The following is an 18,584-nucleotide window of genomic DNA, read 5'->3' on the forward strand; positions in this document are numbered from 1 at the left end:
AGAAATAAAATAAGGAATACTAAGGCCTTTACTAATTTCTAAATATACCTAGCAAGATATAAGTATAGACTTTATTATATACTTATTACTAAGTAATAACTATAATATTATTTTAGTTATAATTAATTATTTAATAAAGATAAAGTACTTCCTCCCCTATACTAGAATAATTAATACTAAAGGAATAGCTAATCTATTTCTTAAATATATTTAGAAGCTCTATAATATCCCTAAAATAATTATATTAGATTATAGAGTCTAGTTTATTACTATCTTCTAGAAATACCTAATATCCCGCCTAAAAATCTATAATCTATTATTTATTACTTATTACCCTAAGACTAATAGCTAAACTAAATATATTAATATTATCTTAGAATAATACTTATAAGTATATATATTATACCTATAAGATAATTAATCTAAATAATTATTAATAGCTAAGTTTATTACTAACTCTATCTACTCTAAATCTACAAGAGTATTACTATTTATGGCTAACTATAGATTCTACCTAATATTAGGATTTAAATTAAGCTACCCTACTATCTACCTTACTAAGAAAAATACTAAGAAGTTTGCTAATATTATATATAAGATTTATAAGTTTATCTATATTAAGATCCTATTTACTTAAGCCTGTTATAAAATATAAGCTAACTACTAAAGATAACCTATATATTACTATACTATAAAATAAGAAGTCTAACTAGATACCTATAATATTTAAATACTCTACCTATAAAAAAAGTTAGATTAAAAGAACTTCAGGCTATATTATATTAAGAAGATTATTAACCTATATACTTATAAATTTAAATTATTTAAAAGTATAAGAATCTATCTTATATTTAATATATTTTTACTCTATCCTGCTATTAATAACCCTCTATCTAGTTAATACTCTAATCTATTACCACCTATTAAAGTAGAAGAATTAGAAGAATAGGAAGTTAAGAAAGTCCTTAATTTCTAATAGGTTTATTAAGACTATAGTAAACTTAAGCTATAATATACTATTAAATAGATTAGATATAATAAGCTAATTAAAAAGCCTACTAAGTATCTAGAGAATGCCTGCTAACTAGTAAATAATTATTATCTCTATTATCCTAAGAAACCCTAGCTGATTCCTCCCTAGTCTTAATGGAGCTTGACCCTAAGAAGGGGGGTACTATTATAGTATAAAGCTATAGTACTTATCTAGTTAGATTCTACCTTGACTGTCTACCCTTATTCCTGTATTTAAGCCATGTTATCCTTGATCCTATTATAGCTCTTCAAGCTACATCCTGTCTATTACCTGACACCTACTGTTCTGCTGTTCTGTCTGGTTAGCTCCTAGTCAATGAATATCTGAATCTGACTCTGCCCCCTGACAAATACCTTATATTCCTTAAATTAGAAAATAGAGTATCTCTAACCTAAATTATAATTAGGGATACCCCTAGTACTCTCTCTATCTATTAAAGGCTATAATAGCTAGAATAATAGTAAAAAAGAAAAATTACTAATCTAAACTAATAATCCTACCTATTAATCTAGAAATTCTTAATAAGACTCTACTAATCTTTACTATAATTAACTCTAGAGTTAAGAATAAATATTTTATAAATTATAATTAAATTATAAATAATTAATTAGAAATACTACTATTAAGAAATCCTATTTTATTAAGAAGATTTAATAATATTCTAGTAAAGTCTAATTATATTATTTATTTTATTTATTTAATTTAAAAAATTTATAATTATATTAAAAAAAATATTATTTTTTTTATAATTTAATTTATATACTTTCTTATTATTCTTAGCTTATCTTAATTAAAGATCTATAATCTCTAGATTAGATTTATTAATTATATTATTTTATTTAAAAGCTCTTATTATAAAAAGTATTATAATATATTTCTAAAATTTATAAAGATTTTAATATTATATAATATATTATTAAAAATTTCTTTCTAATATCTTAATCTTTACCCTAAATCTTTAAAGAACTAAGATATTACTAGAATCTTAGTTACTACTTATACTATATATACCTATTATAGATATTAAATATTTACTACTATTATTACTAATATTAAAGCTACTCTAAATCCTATTACTATTATTAAATCTAAGCTATAAGAGTAACTACCCCCTAAATTTATTAAATTTTATAATATATTCTTACTAAAAGAGGCTAAGTACCTGCTACCCTACTAATCTAATAATTATAAAATTAAATTACTACCTAGAAAAACCTTATCTTTTAGGAGCCTATATAATATATCCCAAGATAAATTAAAAATTCTAAAGAAATAGATTAAAAAAAATCTAAAGAAAGATTTTATTTACTCTAGTTTCTTTCTTACTATATTTCTTATTTTATTTATAAAAAAATCTAGAGGAGGCTTATAATTCTATATAGATTATTAAGCCCTAAATATAATTATTATAAAAGATTATTACCTGCTATTACTAATAAAAAAGATATTAAATAATCTAAAAGAAATAAGATATGTCATGGCGCGAAGCTGTAGTACCTATCTAGTTAGATTCTGCCTTGACTATCTACCCTTATTCCTGTATTTAAGCCATATTGCCCTTAATCTTGTTGTAGCTCTTTAAGCTATATCCTATCTATTACCTGATACTTATTATTCTACTATTTTATCTAGATTAGCTCCTAGTTAATAAATATCTAAATCTAACTTTATCCCCTAATATTATATAGCTCCTTTTTACTAGGAGTTAATTATTATTATCATGCCTGCCTTACTATCTATACTACTTAAAGATATAAAAACCCTCCTATATAATACCCCTAATAAATTAAAATAATATATTACTAAGATATACTAGTTCTCTATTACTACTATAGAAGAATTTTATAAATTATTTATTTTATACTTTATTATTACTAATTTTCTTAATTATATTTAATAAAAAGATAATATAATTAAGTACTAGAAAATATAAGTTAAAGAAATTTAATAAAAATTATTTAAAATACTTACTTAAAATAATATACTTTCTTAATTATTATTTTCTTTTAAAAGAAATACTAATATTACTACCCCCCCTACTACTATTACTACTCTTATTATATCTATTCTTATTACTTAAATCTCTAAATAACTTCTTAATCCTAATAAGTTTAATAGTTAATAAAGTAATCTAAGATACTTTATTTCTTAAATTTATTAGAAGATAATTATAAATCTTGACTATTTTCTAATCTTAAATAATAAAATAGCTTATATAACTAGTTACTTTAAAGAAACTTTATATACCTAAATCTTACTATATATTTAAAATAAAATCTATAAATTAAATAATTATATTAAGATTTTAGAAATCTTAGAGAAAGTTTTTAAAAATCTAAATTTAGAAGCTAATATTTATATTAACTTATTTTATCTTTAATAAATCTATTATAAGTTTAATATCTTTTTTACTAAATTCTAATATCTTATATTAAAAAAGAATATAAATAAAGATATCTTACTTATAATTTTAGAATAAGCTATTAGCTAAGAATTTTAAAAAATATTAATATACTTTAAGACTTTATTATAATATTATAATTTTATTAATTACTTATAAAATCTAGAAAATTACTATTATTATTATATAAATACTACCCTATTCCTATCTATAAAGAATTCCTAGCCTCCCTAATCTATTTTAAAGCTAACTCTTACTACCTAAATTCTTATAGTCCCTATTAATTCTATTATTACTACTACTCCTGCTAAAGATCTAATAGACCTATCTACTACTTATTACCTTAATTATTAAATCCAATGCCTGTATTACTACTATAGTAGTACTAACTATCTAGTAGGCAGCTATCTATACCTTAACTAAAGACTAACTAGCTATACCTCTATATTTACTACTAAACTAGATCTATATCCCTTATTAACTAGAACCCTGCCTACTAAATGCCCTATATTCCCTAAATTAAAAAATAGAATATCCCTAATCTAAGCTATAATTAGGGATATCTCTAGTACTTCCTCTACCTATTAAAGGCTGCGATAGCTAGAATAATAGTAGAGAAGAAAAGTTACTAATCTAAACTAATAATCCTACCTATTAATCTAGAAACCCCTAATAAGACTCTACTAATCTTTATTATAATTAACTCTAGAGCTAAGAATAAATATTTTATAGACTATAATTAGGCTATAAATAATTAATTAAAGATATTATTATTAAGGAATTTTATCTTACTAAAGAGATTTAATAATACTTTAATAAAATCTAGTAATATTATTTATTTTATTTATTTAATTTAAAGAATTTATAATTATACTAAAAAAAATATTATTTTTCTTATAATCTAATTTATATACTTTTTTATTATTCTTAATTTATCTTAGTTAAAGATTTATAATCCCTAAATTAAATTTACTAATTATATTATTTTATTTAAAAGCCCTTATTATAAAAAGTACTATAATATATTTCTAAAGTTTATAAAGATTTTAGTATTATATAATATATTATTAAAAACTTCTCTCTAATACTTTAACTCCTGCCCTAAATCTCTAAAGAACTAAGATATTACTAGAGTCTTGATTACTATCTATATTATATATACCTACTATAGATACTAGATATTTACTATTACTATTACTAATATTAAAGCTATTCTAAATCTTATTACTTGTCACGGCGCGAAGCCATAGTACCTATCTAGTTAGATTCTGCCTTGACTGTCTGCCCTTATTCCTGTATTTAAGCCATATTGTCCTTGATCCTGTTGTAGCTCTTTGAGCTATGTCCTGTCTATTACCTAATACCTACTATTCTACTATTCTATCTAGTTAGTTTCTAATTAATAAATATCTAAATCTAACTCTACCCCCTAATATTATATAGCTCCTCTCTACTAGGAGTTAATTACTACTATCATACCTATCTTACTATCTATACTACCTAAAGGCATAGAAACCCTTCTATATAATACCCCTAATAAATTAAGATAATATATTATTAAGATATATTAATTCTTTATTATTACTATAGAAGAACTTTATAAATTATTTATTTTATACTTTATTATTACTAATTTTTTTAATTATATTTAATAAAAAGATAGTATAATTAAGTACTAGAAGATATAAGTTAAAGAAACCTAATAAAAATTATTTAAAATATTTATTTAAAATAATATACTTTCTTAATTATTATTTTCTTTTAAAAGAAATATTAATATTACTATTCCTTTTATTATTATTATTACTCTTATTATATTTATTCTTACTATTTAAATCTTTAAATAACTTCCTAACCCTAATAAATTTAATAACTAATAAAGTAACTTAAGATACTTTACTTCTTAAATTTATTAAAAAATAATTATAAACCTTAACTATTTTCTAACCCTAAATAGTAGAATAACTTATATAACTAGTTACTTTAAAGGAACCTTATATATCTAAATCTTGCTATATATCTAAGATAGAATCTATAAATTAAGTAATTATATTAAGATTTTAAAAATTCTAAAGAAAGCTTTTAAAGATCTAAATCTAGAAATTAATACTTATACTAATCTATTTTATCTTTAATAAACTTATTATAAATTTAATATCTTTTTTATTAAATTCTAATATCTTATATTAGAAGAAAATATAAATAAAGATATTTTATTTATAATTCTAGAATAGGCTATTAATTAAGAATTTTAAGAGATATTAATATATTTTAAAATCTTATTATAATATTATAACTTTACTAATTACTTATAAAATCTAGAAAATTACTACTATTATTATATAAATACTATCTTATTCTTATTTATAAAGAATTCCTAGTCTTCCTAACCTATTTTAAAGCTAACTCCTACTACCCAAATTCCTATAATCTCTATTAATCCTATTATTATTACTACTCCTACTAAAGATCTAATAGACCTGTCTACTACTTATTACCTTAATTATTAAATCTAATGCCTGTATTACTACTATAGTAGTACTAACTATCTAGTAGGTAGCTACCTATATCCTGACTAAAGACTAACTAGCTATACCTTTATATTTACTGCTAAACTAGACTTATATTCCTTATTAACTAGAACCCTACCTGCTAAATATCCTATATCTCCTAAATTAGAAAATAGAGTATTCCTAATCTAAGTTATAATTAGGGATACCCCTAGTACTCCCTCTATCTATTAAAGGCTATAATAGCTAGAATAATAGTAGAGAAAAAAAGTTACTAATTTAAATTAATAATCCTACTTATTAACCTAGAAATCCCTAATAAGATTTTATTAATCTTTACTATAATTAACTCTAGAGCCAAGAATAAATATTTTATAAATTATAATTAGATTATAAATAATTAACTAGAAATACTATTATTAAGGAATCTTATTTTATTAAGAGGATTTAATAGTACTCTAGTAAAGTCTAGTAATATTATTTATTTTATTTATTTAATCTAAAAAATTTATAATTATATTAAAAAAAATACTACTTTCCTTATAATCTAACTTATATACTTTCTTATTATTCTTAACTTACCTTAATTAAAGATCTATAATCCTTAAATTAGATTTACTAATTATATTATTCTATTTAAAAATCTCTATTATAGAAAGTACTATAATATACCTCTAAAGTTTATAAAGATTTTAGTATTATATAATATATTATTAAAAGCTTCTTTCTAATATCTTAATCTTTATTCTAAATCTTTAAAGAATCAAGATATTACTAGAGTCTTAATTACTACCTGTACTATATATACCTGCTATAGATACTAGATATTTACTACTATTATTATTAATATTAAAGCTATTCTAAATTCTATTACTATTATTAAATCTAAGTTACAAGAGTAACTACTCCCTAAATTTACTAAATTCTATAATATATTCTTATTAAAGGAGACCAAGTACCTGCTACCTTACTAATCTAATAATTATAAGATTAAATTACTATCTAGAAAAACCCTATCTTTTAGAAGCCTGTATAACATATCCTAAGATAAACTAAAAGTTCTAAAGAAATAGATTAAAGAGAACCTAAAGAAAAGTTTTATTTATTTTAATTTTTTTCCTACTATATCCCCTATTCTATTTATAAAGAAATCTAGAGAAAACCTATAATTTTATATAAATTACTAAGTCTTAAATATAATTATTATAAAAGATTATTACTTATTACTACTAATAAAAGAGATACTAAATAACTTAAAAGAAATAAAATATTTCTTAAAAATTAATATTATCTCTACTTTTAATAATCTATAGATTAAGAAAGGATAAGAATATCTTACTATTTTCTAAACTTAGTTAAGCCTATTTAAATTCTTAATAATATTATTTAAACTTACTAGAGCCCTAGTATTATTCTAAAGATTTATTAATAAAATCTTATATAATTATCTAGATATCTTCTATACTATATATCTAGATAATATTCTAATTTATAGCTAAATTTATACTAAATATATTTATTATATCTAATAAATATTAGAATACTTATAAATAATAGGACTTTATACTAAATTTAATAAATATAAATTCTTTATACGTGAGATAAAGTTCCTAGAACTAATTATAGGTAGAGATAGCTTCTAAATAAACCTTAATAAAGTAAAAATAATTATTAAGTAAGAAATATTAACTTATTTAATTAATATTTAAGCCTTTATTAGCTTTAGGAACTTTTATTATTAATTTATCTATAATTTTTTAAAAATTATTAAACTATTAGTTAACCTAATTAAGAAAAATATTAACTTTAATTAGATACCTACTTATTAAGAAATATTTAAATAACTAAAAGCTACTTTTATAAATACCCTAATATTAAAATTTTTTAACTAGTTAAAAGATATAATTTTAAAAATTAATATTTTTAATTATATATTTACTAAAGTACTATTATAATATAATAATAAAAATATATTATACTTTATTATATTTTTCTCTAAGAAATATTCTATAATAAAATATAATTATAAGATTTATAATAAAGAATTATTAGTTATTATTTATTACTTTAAAGAATAGTACCCTAAACTAGAAGAGATTCTATTACTTATAAAGGTTATTATAGATTACTAGAATCTAGAGTATTTTATATTAATTAAGCTACTAAACTATTAATAAGCCTACTAGTCTAAATTTCTATTAAAATTTAACTTCTAAATATATTACTACCCCAGGAAGTTAGGTACTAAGCCTAATATATTAACTAAGAGGTTAGAGGACCTGCCTAAAGAAGGGGATAAATAATTTCTTTACTAGAGCTAGATTATTCTAAAATCTAAAAACCTGCTACTTAAAACTACTACTAATCTAAAATTAAATATTAATAACTAATATTAAGTATATTTTATTAAATAACCTACTACTAATAAACTAATCTCCCTACTACTAATACTATAACTACTATTTAATAGAGCTTATTTATAAAATAAGAAGCTTTAGTCTATTCTAAATATCCTAAAGAATAATTTACTAAGATATTCTAATATTATACTAGCTAACTATAGATATACTAGTTTATACCTAAGATACTAAGACTAACTTTATATATCTAATTATAATAAAATAAAAGCTAAAATACTAAGATTTTATTATAAAAATCCTACTACTAGATATTCTAGAAAAACTAAGATATATAAACTAATATTATATAAATATTTCTAGCCCAGGATTTATAAGTATATTAATTAATAAGTCTAGAATTATTATTTCTACTACTAAATTACTCCTTCTTAAGAAATAAAGTAAGAAGTACTAAGGCCTCTACTAATTTTTAAATATATCTAGCAAGATATAAGTATGGACTTTATTATATACTTACTACTAAATAATAACTATAATACTATTCTAGTTATAATTAACTATCTAATAAAGATAAAGTACTTCTTCCCTTATACTAGAATAATTAATACTAAAGAAGTAGCTAATCTATACTTTAAGTATATCTAGAAACTTTATAATATTCCTAAAATAATTATATTAGATTATAAAGTTTAGTTTATTATTATCTTCTAAAAATACCTAATATCCTGCCTAAAGATCTATAACCTGCTATCTACTACTTATTATTCTAAGATTAATAGCTAAATTAAATATACTAATACTATTTTAAGATAATACTTGTAAGTATATATATTATACTTATAAGATAATTAATTTAAATAATTATTAATAATTAAGTTTACTACTAACTTTATTTATTCTAAGTTTATAGGAGTATTACTATTTATAGCTAATTATAGATTTTATTTAATATTAGGATTTAAATTAAGCTACCCTACTATCTATTCTACTAAAAAAAATACTAAGAAATTTATTAATATTATATATAAGATTTATAAGTTTATCTATACTAAGATTCTATCTACTTAAGCCTATTATAAAATATAAGCTAATTATTAAAGATAACCTATATATTACTATACTATAGGGCAAGAAGTCTAACTAAATACCTATAATATCTAAATACTTTACCTATAGAAAAAATTAAACTAGAAGAACTTTAGGCTATACTATATTAAGAGAATTATTAGCCTGCATGTTTATAAATTTAAATTATTTAAAAATATAAGAATTTATCTTATATTTAATATATTTTTACTCTACCTTATTACTAATAACTCTCTACTTAATTAATATCCTAATCTATTACTACTTATTAAAATAAAAAGATTAGAAGAATAGAAAGTTAAGGAAGTCCTTAATTTTTAATAAGTTTATTAAGGCTATAGTAAACCTAAGCTATAATATATTATTAAATAAATTAAATATAATAAGCTAATTAAAGAGCCTACTAAATATCTAAAAAATACCTATTAACTAGTAAATAATTACTATCTTTATTATCCTAAGAAATCCTGGCTAATTCCTCCCTAGTCTTAATAGAGTTTAACCTTAAGGAGGGGAGTATTATTATAGCATGAAACTATAGTACCTATCTAGTTAGATTCTATCTTAACTATCCACCCTTATTCCTATATTTAAGCTATATTATCCTTAATCCTATTATAGCTCTTCAAGCTATGTCCTGTCTATTACCTAATACCTACTATTCTACTATTCTGTCTGGTTAGCTCCTAGTTAATGAATATCTGAATCCGACTCTGCCCCCTGACATTACTATTACTAAATCTAAGCTATAAGAGTAACTACTCCCTAAGTTTACTAAATTCTATAATATATTCTTACTAAAGGAGGCTGAGTACCTGCTACCCTATTAATCTAATAATTATAAGATTAAACTACTACCTAGAAAAACCCTATCTTTTAGGAGCCTATATAGCATGTCCTGAGATAAACTAAAAGTTTTAAAAAAATAGATTAAAAAGAACTTAAAAAAAGATTTTATTTATTCTAATTTTTTTTCTATTATATCTCCTATCTTATTTATAAAGAAACCTAAAAGAGGCCTATAATTCTATATAGATTATTAAGCCCTAAATATAATTATTATAAAAAATTATTATCTATTACTATTAATAAAAGAGATACTAAATAATTTAAAAGAGATAAGATATTTTTTAAAAATTAATATTATTTTTACTTTTAATAATCTATAGATTAAGAAAGGATAAGAATATCTTATTATTTTCTAAATTTAATTAGATTTATTTAAATCTTTAGTAATATTATTTAGGCTTACTAAAGTTTTAATATTATTCTAGAGATTTATTAATAAAGTTTTATATAATTATTTAAATATTTTCTATATTATATATTTAAATAATATTCTAATTTATAGTTAAACTTATACTAAATATACTTATTATATTTAATAAGTATTAAAATATCTATAAGTAGTAAGACTTTATACTAAATTTAGTAAATATAAACTCTTTATATGCGAGATAAAGTTCCTAGAACTAATTATAGATAAAGATAGCTTCTAAATAGACCTTAATAAAGTAAAAATAATTATTAAATAAAAAATACTAACCTATTTAACTAATATTTAAGTCTTTATTAGCTTTAGGAACTTTTATTACTAATTTATTTATAATTTTTTAAAAATTATTAGACTATTAGTTAATCTAATTAAAAAAAATATTAACTTTAATTAGATACCTACCTATTAAGAAATATTTAAATAATTAAAAGCTACTTTTATAAATATTCTAATATTAAAATCTTTTAACTAGTTAAAAGATATAATTCTAGAAATTAATATTTTTAATTATATATTTACTAGAATATTATTATAATATAATAATAAAAATATATTATATCTTATTATATTTTTCTTTAAGAAATATTTTATAATAAAATATAATTATAAGATTTATAATAAAGAATTATTAATTATTATTTATTATTTTAAAAAATAATATTTTAAATTAAAAGAGATTTTATTACTTATAAAAATTATTATAGATTACTAGAATCTAGAATATTTTATATTAATTAAGTTATTAAATTATTAATAAGCCTACTAGTCTAAATTTTTATTAAGATTTAACTTCTAAATATATTACTACTCTAGGAAGTTAGGTACTAAGCCTAATATACTAACTAGGAGATTAAAAGACCTATTTAAGAAGGGAGATAAATAACTTCTTTATTAAAACTAGATTATTCTAAAATCTAAAAACCTGCTACCTAAGATTACTATTAATTTAAGACTAAATATTAATAACTAATATTAAGTATACTTTACTAAATAATCTACTACTAATAAATTAATCTCCTTATTACTAATATTATAACTACTATTTAATAAAGCTTATTTATAAGATAAAAAGCTCTAGTCTATTCTAAATATTTTAAAGGATAGTCTATTAAAATACTCTAATATTATACTAACTAATTATAAATATATTAATCTATACCTAAAATATTAAGACTAACTTTACATGCCTAACTATAATAAGATAAAAGTTAAAATATTAAGACTTTATTATAAAAATCCTATTACTAGATATTCTAAAAGAACTAAAATATATAAATTAATATTATATAAATATTTCTAGCCTAGGATTTATAAGTATATTAATTAATAAGTCTAGAATTATTACTTCTATTATTAAATTATTCCTTCTTAAGAAGTAAAGTAAGGAGTATTAAGGTCTTTACTAATTCTTAAATATACTTAATAAAATATAAATATAAACTTTATTATATATTTATTACTAAATAATAATTATAATATTATTCTAGTTATAATTAATTATTTAATAAAGATAAAATACTTCCTTCTCTATACTAGGATAATTAATACTAAAAAAATAGCTAATTTATATCTTAAGTATATCTAGAAGCTTTATAATATTTTTAAAATAATTATATTAGATTATAGAGTCTAATTTATTATTATTTTTTAGAAATACCTAATATCCTGCTTAAAGATTTATAACCTACTATCTATTACTTATTATCCTAAAACTAATAACTAAATTAAATATACTAATACTATTTTAGAATAATACTTATAAGTATATATATTATATTTATAAAATAATTAGTCTAAATAATTATTAATAATTAAATTTACTATTAATTCTATTTACTCTAAGTTTATAAAAGTATTATTATTTATAGCTAATTATAGATTCTATCTAATATTAGGGTTTAAATTAAGCTACTCTACTATTTACCTTATTAAGAAAAATATTAAGAAATTTACTAATATTATATATAAGATTTATAAGTTTATTTATACTAAAATTTTATTTACTTAAGCTTATTATAAAGTATAAGCTAACTATTAAAAGTAATTTATATATTATTATATTATAGGGTAAGAAATCTAATTAGATACTTATAATATTTAAATACTTTACTTATAAAAGAAATTAAATTAGAAGAACTTTAAACTATATTATATTAAGAAAATTATTAACTTATATATTTATAAATTTAAATTACCTAAAAATATAAGAATTTATTTTATATTTAATATATTTTTATTCTACCTTATTATTAATAATTCTTTATTTAATTAATACTCTAATCTACTATTATCTATTAAAGTAGAAGAATTAGAAGAATAAAAAATTAAAAAAATTCTTAATTTTTAATAAATTTATTAAGATTATAGTAAATTTAAATTATAATATATTATTAAGTAAATTAAATATAATAAGTTAATTAAAGAATCTATTAAATATCTAGAGAATATTTACTAACTAGTAAATAATTACTACTTTTATTATCCTAAGAAACCCTAGCTAATTCCTCCCTAGTCTTAATAAAGCTTAACCCTAAGGAGGGGGGTACTATTATAGTATAAAGCTATAGTACCTATCTAGTTAGATTCTACCTTAACTATCTACTCTTATTCCTATATTTAAGCTATATTACCCTTAATCCTATTATAGCTCTTCAAGCTATGTCCTGTCTATTACCTAATACCTACTATTCTACTGTTCTGTCTGGATTAGCTCCTAGTCAATGAATATCTGAATCCAACTCTGTCCCCTGACAAGATATTTCTTAAAAATTAATATTATCTCTATTTTTAATAATTTATAGATTAAGAAAGGATAAAAATACCTTATTATTTTTTAAATTTAATTAGGCCTATTTAAATTCTTAATAATATTATTTAGGCTTATTAAAGTCCTAGTATTATTCTAGAGATTTATTAATAAAGCTCTATATAATTATTTAGATATCTTCTATATTATATATCTAGATAATATTCTAATTTATAGCTAAACCTATACTAAATATACTTATTATATCTAATAAGTATTAAAATATCTATAAGTAATAGAACTTTATATTAAATTTAGTAAATATAAATTCTTTATACATAAGATAAAGTTCCTAGAACTAATTATAAATAAAGATAGCTTCTAAATAGATCCTAATAAAATAAAAATAATTATTAAGTAAGAAATACTAACCTATCTAACTAATATTCAAGCCTTTATTAGCTTTAAGAACTTTTACTACTAATTTATCTATAATTTTTTAAAAATTATTAGACTATTAGTTAACCTAATTAAGAAAAATATTAACTTTAACTAGATACTTGCTTATTAAGAAATATTTAAATAATTAAAAGTTACTTTTATAAATATTCTAATACTAAAATTTTTTAATTAATTAAAAAATATAATTCTAGAAATTAATATCTCTAATTATATATTTACTAGAATATTATTATAATATAATAATAAAAATATATTATATTTTATTATATTTTTCTTTAAGAAATATTTTATAATAAAATATAATTATAAGATTTATAATAAAAAATTATTAATTATTATTTATTACTTTAAAAAATAATATTTTAAATTAGAAGAGACTTTATTACTTATAAAGATTATTATAGATTACTAGAATTTAAAGTATTTTATATTAATTAAGCTATTAAATTATTAATAAGCCTACTAATCTAAATTTCTATTAAGATTTAACTTCTAAATATATTACTACCTTAGGAAGTTAAGTATTAAGCCTAATATACTAACTAGGAAGTTAGAAAACCTATTTAAAGAGGAGAATAAATAATTCCTTTACTAGAGCTAGACTATCCTAAAATTTAAAAATTTATTACTTAAGACTACTACTAATCTAAGACTAAATATTAATAATTAATATTAAGTATACTTTACTAAATAATCTATTATTAATAAACTAATCTTCTTACTACTAATACTATAATTACTATTTAATAGAGCTTATTTATAAGATAAGAAGCTCTAGTCTATTTTAAATACTCTAAAGGATAGTTTACTAAGATACTCTAATATTATACTAGCTAATTATAAATATACTAGTCTATACTTAAGATATTAAAATTAATTTTATATGCCTAATTATAATAAGATAAAAGCTAAAATATTAAGACTTTATTATAAAAATCTTATTATTAGATATCTTAAAAAAATTAAGATATATAAACTAATATTATATAAATATTTCTAATCTAAGATTTATAAGTATATTAATTAATAAATCTAAAATTATTATTTCTACTACTAAATTATTCTTTTCTAAGAAATAAAGTAAGAAATATTAAGATCTTTATTAATTCTTAAATATACCTAGCAAGATATAAGTATAAATTTTATTATATATTTATTATTAAGTAATAGCTATAATACTATCCTAGTTATAATTAATTATTTAATAAAGATAAAGTATTTCTTCCCTTATACTAGAATAATTAATACTAAAGGAATAACTAACCTATATCTTAAGTATATTTAGAAGCTCTATAGTATCCCTAAAATAATTATATTAAATTATAAAGTCTAGTTTATTACTATTTTCTAAAAATACCTAATATCCTATCTAAAGATTTATAATCTATTATTTATTATTTATTATTCTAAAATTAATAATTAAACTAAATATATTAATATTATTTTAGAATAATATTTATAAGTATATATATTATACCTATAAGATAATTAGTTTAAATAGCTACTAATAATTAAATTTACTACTAACTTTATTTATTCTAAATTTATAAGAATATTACTATTTATAGTTAATTATAGATTTTATCTAATATTAAGATTTAAATTAAGCTATCTTACTATCTATTTTACTAAAAAAAATACTAAGAAGTTTATTAATATTATATATAAGATTTATAAATTTATTTATATTAAGATCTTATCTACTCAAGCTTATTATAAAGTATAAGCTAATTATTAAAGATAACCTATATATTACTATATTATAAGATAAGAAGTCTAGCTAAATATCTATAATATTTAAATATTCTACCTATAAAAAAAATTAGATTAGAAAAATTTTAAGCTATATTATATTAAGAAAATTATTAGCTTATATATTTATAAACTTAAATTATTTAAAAATATAAAAATCTATTTTATATTTAATATATTTTTATTCTATCCTACTATTAATAATTCTTTATCTAATTAATATCCTAATCTATTATTATCTATTAAAGTAGAAGAATTAGAAGAATAAGAAATTAAAAAAATTCTTAATTCTTAATAAGTTTATTAAGATTATAGTAAACCTAAGCTATAATATATTATTAAGTAAATTAAATATAATAAACTAATTAAAGAGCCTACTAAGTATTTAAAGAATACTTACTAATTAATAAATAATTACTATTTCTATTATTTTAAGAAACCCTAGCTAATTCCTCCCTAGTCTTAATAGAGCTTAATCCTAAGGAGGAGGGTACTATTATAGTATGAAGTTATAATACTTATTTAGTTAGATTCTATCTTAATTATTTATCTTTATTTCTATATTTAAGCTATATTATTCTTAATCTTATTATAGCTCTTTAAGCTATATCCTATCTATTATCTAATACTTACTATTCTACTGTTCTATCTGGTTAGCTCCTAGTCAATGAATATCTGAATCCAACTCTGTTCCCTGACAAAAATAATACTAGTAAAGAATATCTAGTATACTAGAAATATATTTAAATAGTAGAGAAACTACGTAAATAAGAAGTAATAAAGTAGCTTAAAAATAATACTAAATAAAAGTAAATTTATAAGAATAAATAATATATTAATAATAATAAACTAGTATAATATAATAAGATTATTTATATTCCTTCTAATTAAATAATATATTAAAAATTACTAAAAATATACTATAATAACTTATATATAGACTACTTTAATTAAAAAAAGATATTAGATCTTATTAAATATAAATTTTACTAGAATACCCTATAATATAATATTAAGGAGTATATAAAGAGTTATTTAATTTACTAGAAAATAAAAATATCTAAATAACTTCTATAGGACTAGCTTATAAAGCTCCTAGTACTAGAATATTCTTAATAAGATCTAATTCTAGACTTTATTATAGGCTTATTACTATTAATATAAAAAGGGTATATATATAATACTATTTTAATAATTATAGACTAATATATTAAGGGAGTTAAATATTTTTTAATAATAAGAAATATTAATATTAAAAAGCTAGCTAATATATTTATAAAAAAGATTATACTTAAAATAAGAGTATTAAGAAGTTTAATAAATAATTATAGCTTACTTTTTACTAGTAAATATTAGATCTAGCTATACTAAAGGCTTTAAGTTAAAAAATAACTAAGTATTATATTCTATTTATAAATAGATAGCTAAATAAAATATTAGAACTAGATATTAGAGACTTATTTAAGAACCTATATTAATTATTAATAAATTAATTAAATAAACTAGCTAGGTATAGTAAAATTTATATGTAATAATATAAAAAATATATTATTAGGGATATCCTTTTATAAGATATAGTATAATTACTAGTTAGTATTATTTAAGCTTGCTAATATTAGGGACTCTAATATAGTTATAATAGTAGGAGAATAGCTTAACTAATTATAAGTAAAATATTAATAGCTAGAAGAAAGCCTATGCCATACTACTAAATAATAAGTAAGAAGCTATAATAAAAGATATTACCTAACTAAATATTATATAGGCTAATAAATACTATTATTTATAAAAAATATTTATATATAAAGGCTTAGTAAGAAGCTAGATACTAAATATAAAAAGTTATTTAAAATAATAAAGATAATAAGTTAATAAATATATTATCTATAATTATCTAGATTATATAAAAAAATTTATCTAGTCTTTTATATATTACTTCTCAAGAAATAAAATATAAGAGATAGTAATTTACTAGTATTACTCTAGTTAATTATTATTAATAATAAGAAATAATAAGAGATAAAATAGATTATTATATAATAAAAGTTATATAATAAAGACTAATATCTAGTTAAATAAAAAAAATAGCTAATATATAAAAATATATAATAATTAATAAAAACTTAAAAAATATATAAGATATTCTAAATAAGTTTTATTATAAAAATAAAATATAAGTAAAATACTAGTAAAATACTATAAATAAATAAAATATAAAAAATAATAAATTAATAAGATTAAAGAATTAAAAAAATTATAAAAATATATTAATAATATTATTTTTTTTTCCTACTAGATTTTAAGATTTAATAGGAATATACTATAAATATTAAAAAATTTTAAGAAAATAACTTAATTTTACTATAAGAAAATAAAAATAATAAGTACTAGTACTATAATATTAGTAAATTCTTTAATTATTATAATTATTTTAAACTTTCTTATTATTATTCTCTAACTTTATTATATTATCCCTAATATACTATATATTAAGTAGGTAAAATAGGTTATAATTAATAAATTATAATAACTACTTTATCTAGTCCTTAATCTTAAGGTAATAAATAAAAATCTTAGTAATATAAATCTATTAAATATAGGCTGCCATACCTATTATTCTACTAGATATTATCTAAATCTCCCTAAGACTAATATATACAGGCAGGATAATAAGAAAGTACTTTTTATATAAGTAAGTATATTAAGTATATTATTATCCTAGATTTAGGTATATATAGGAATAAGCTTCTATAAGATTATTATTTTTATACTACTAAGATTTAGTATAATATAGGTAATATAATATTTATATAATAGCAGCCAAGCTAATAGAGGTAGTTAGAGTAGCTAGAGTAGCTAGAGCTATAGTAATAATAGGAATAATAGGGACCAGCATAATAATAAGAGCTAGTATAATAATAATAGCTGGAGTAGCTAGAGTTACTATAGTAGAAGAGG

This window comes from Aspergillus ochraceoroseus, assembly GCF_002846915.1.
Source record: "Aspergillus ochraceoroseus IBT 24754 chromosome Unknown P175scaffold_2, whole genome shotgun sequence".
NCBI classification, from domain to species: domain Eukaryota; kingdom Fungi; phylum Ascomycota; class Eurotiomycetes; order Eurotiales; family Aspergillaceae; genus Aspergillus; species Aspergillus ochraceoroseus.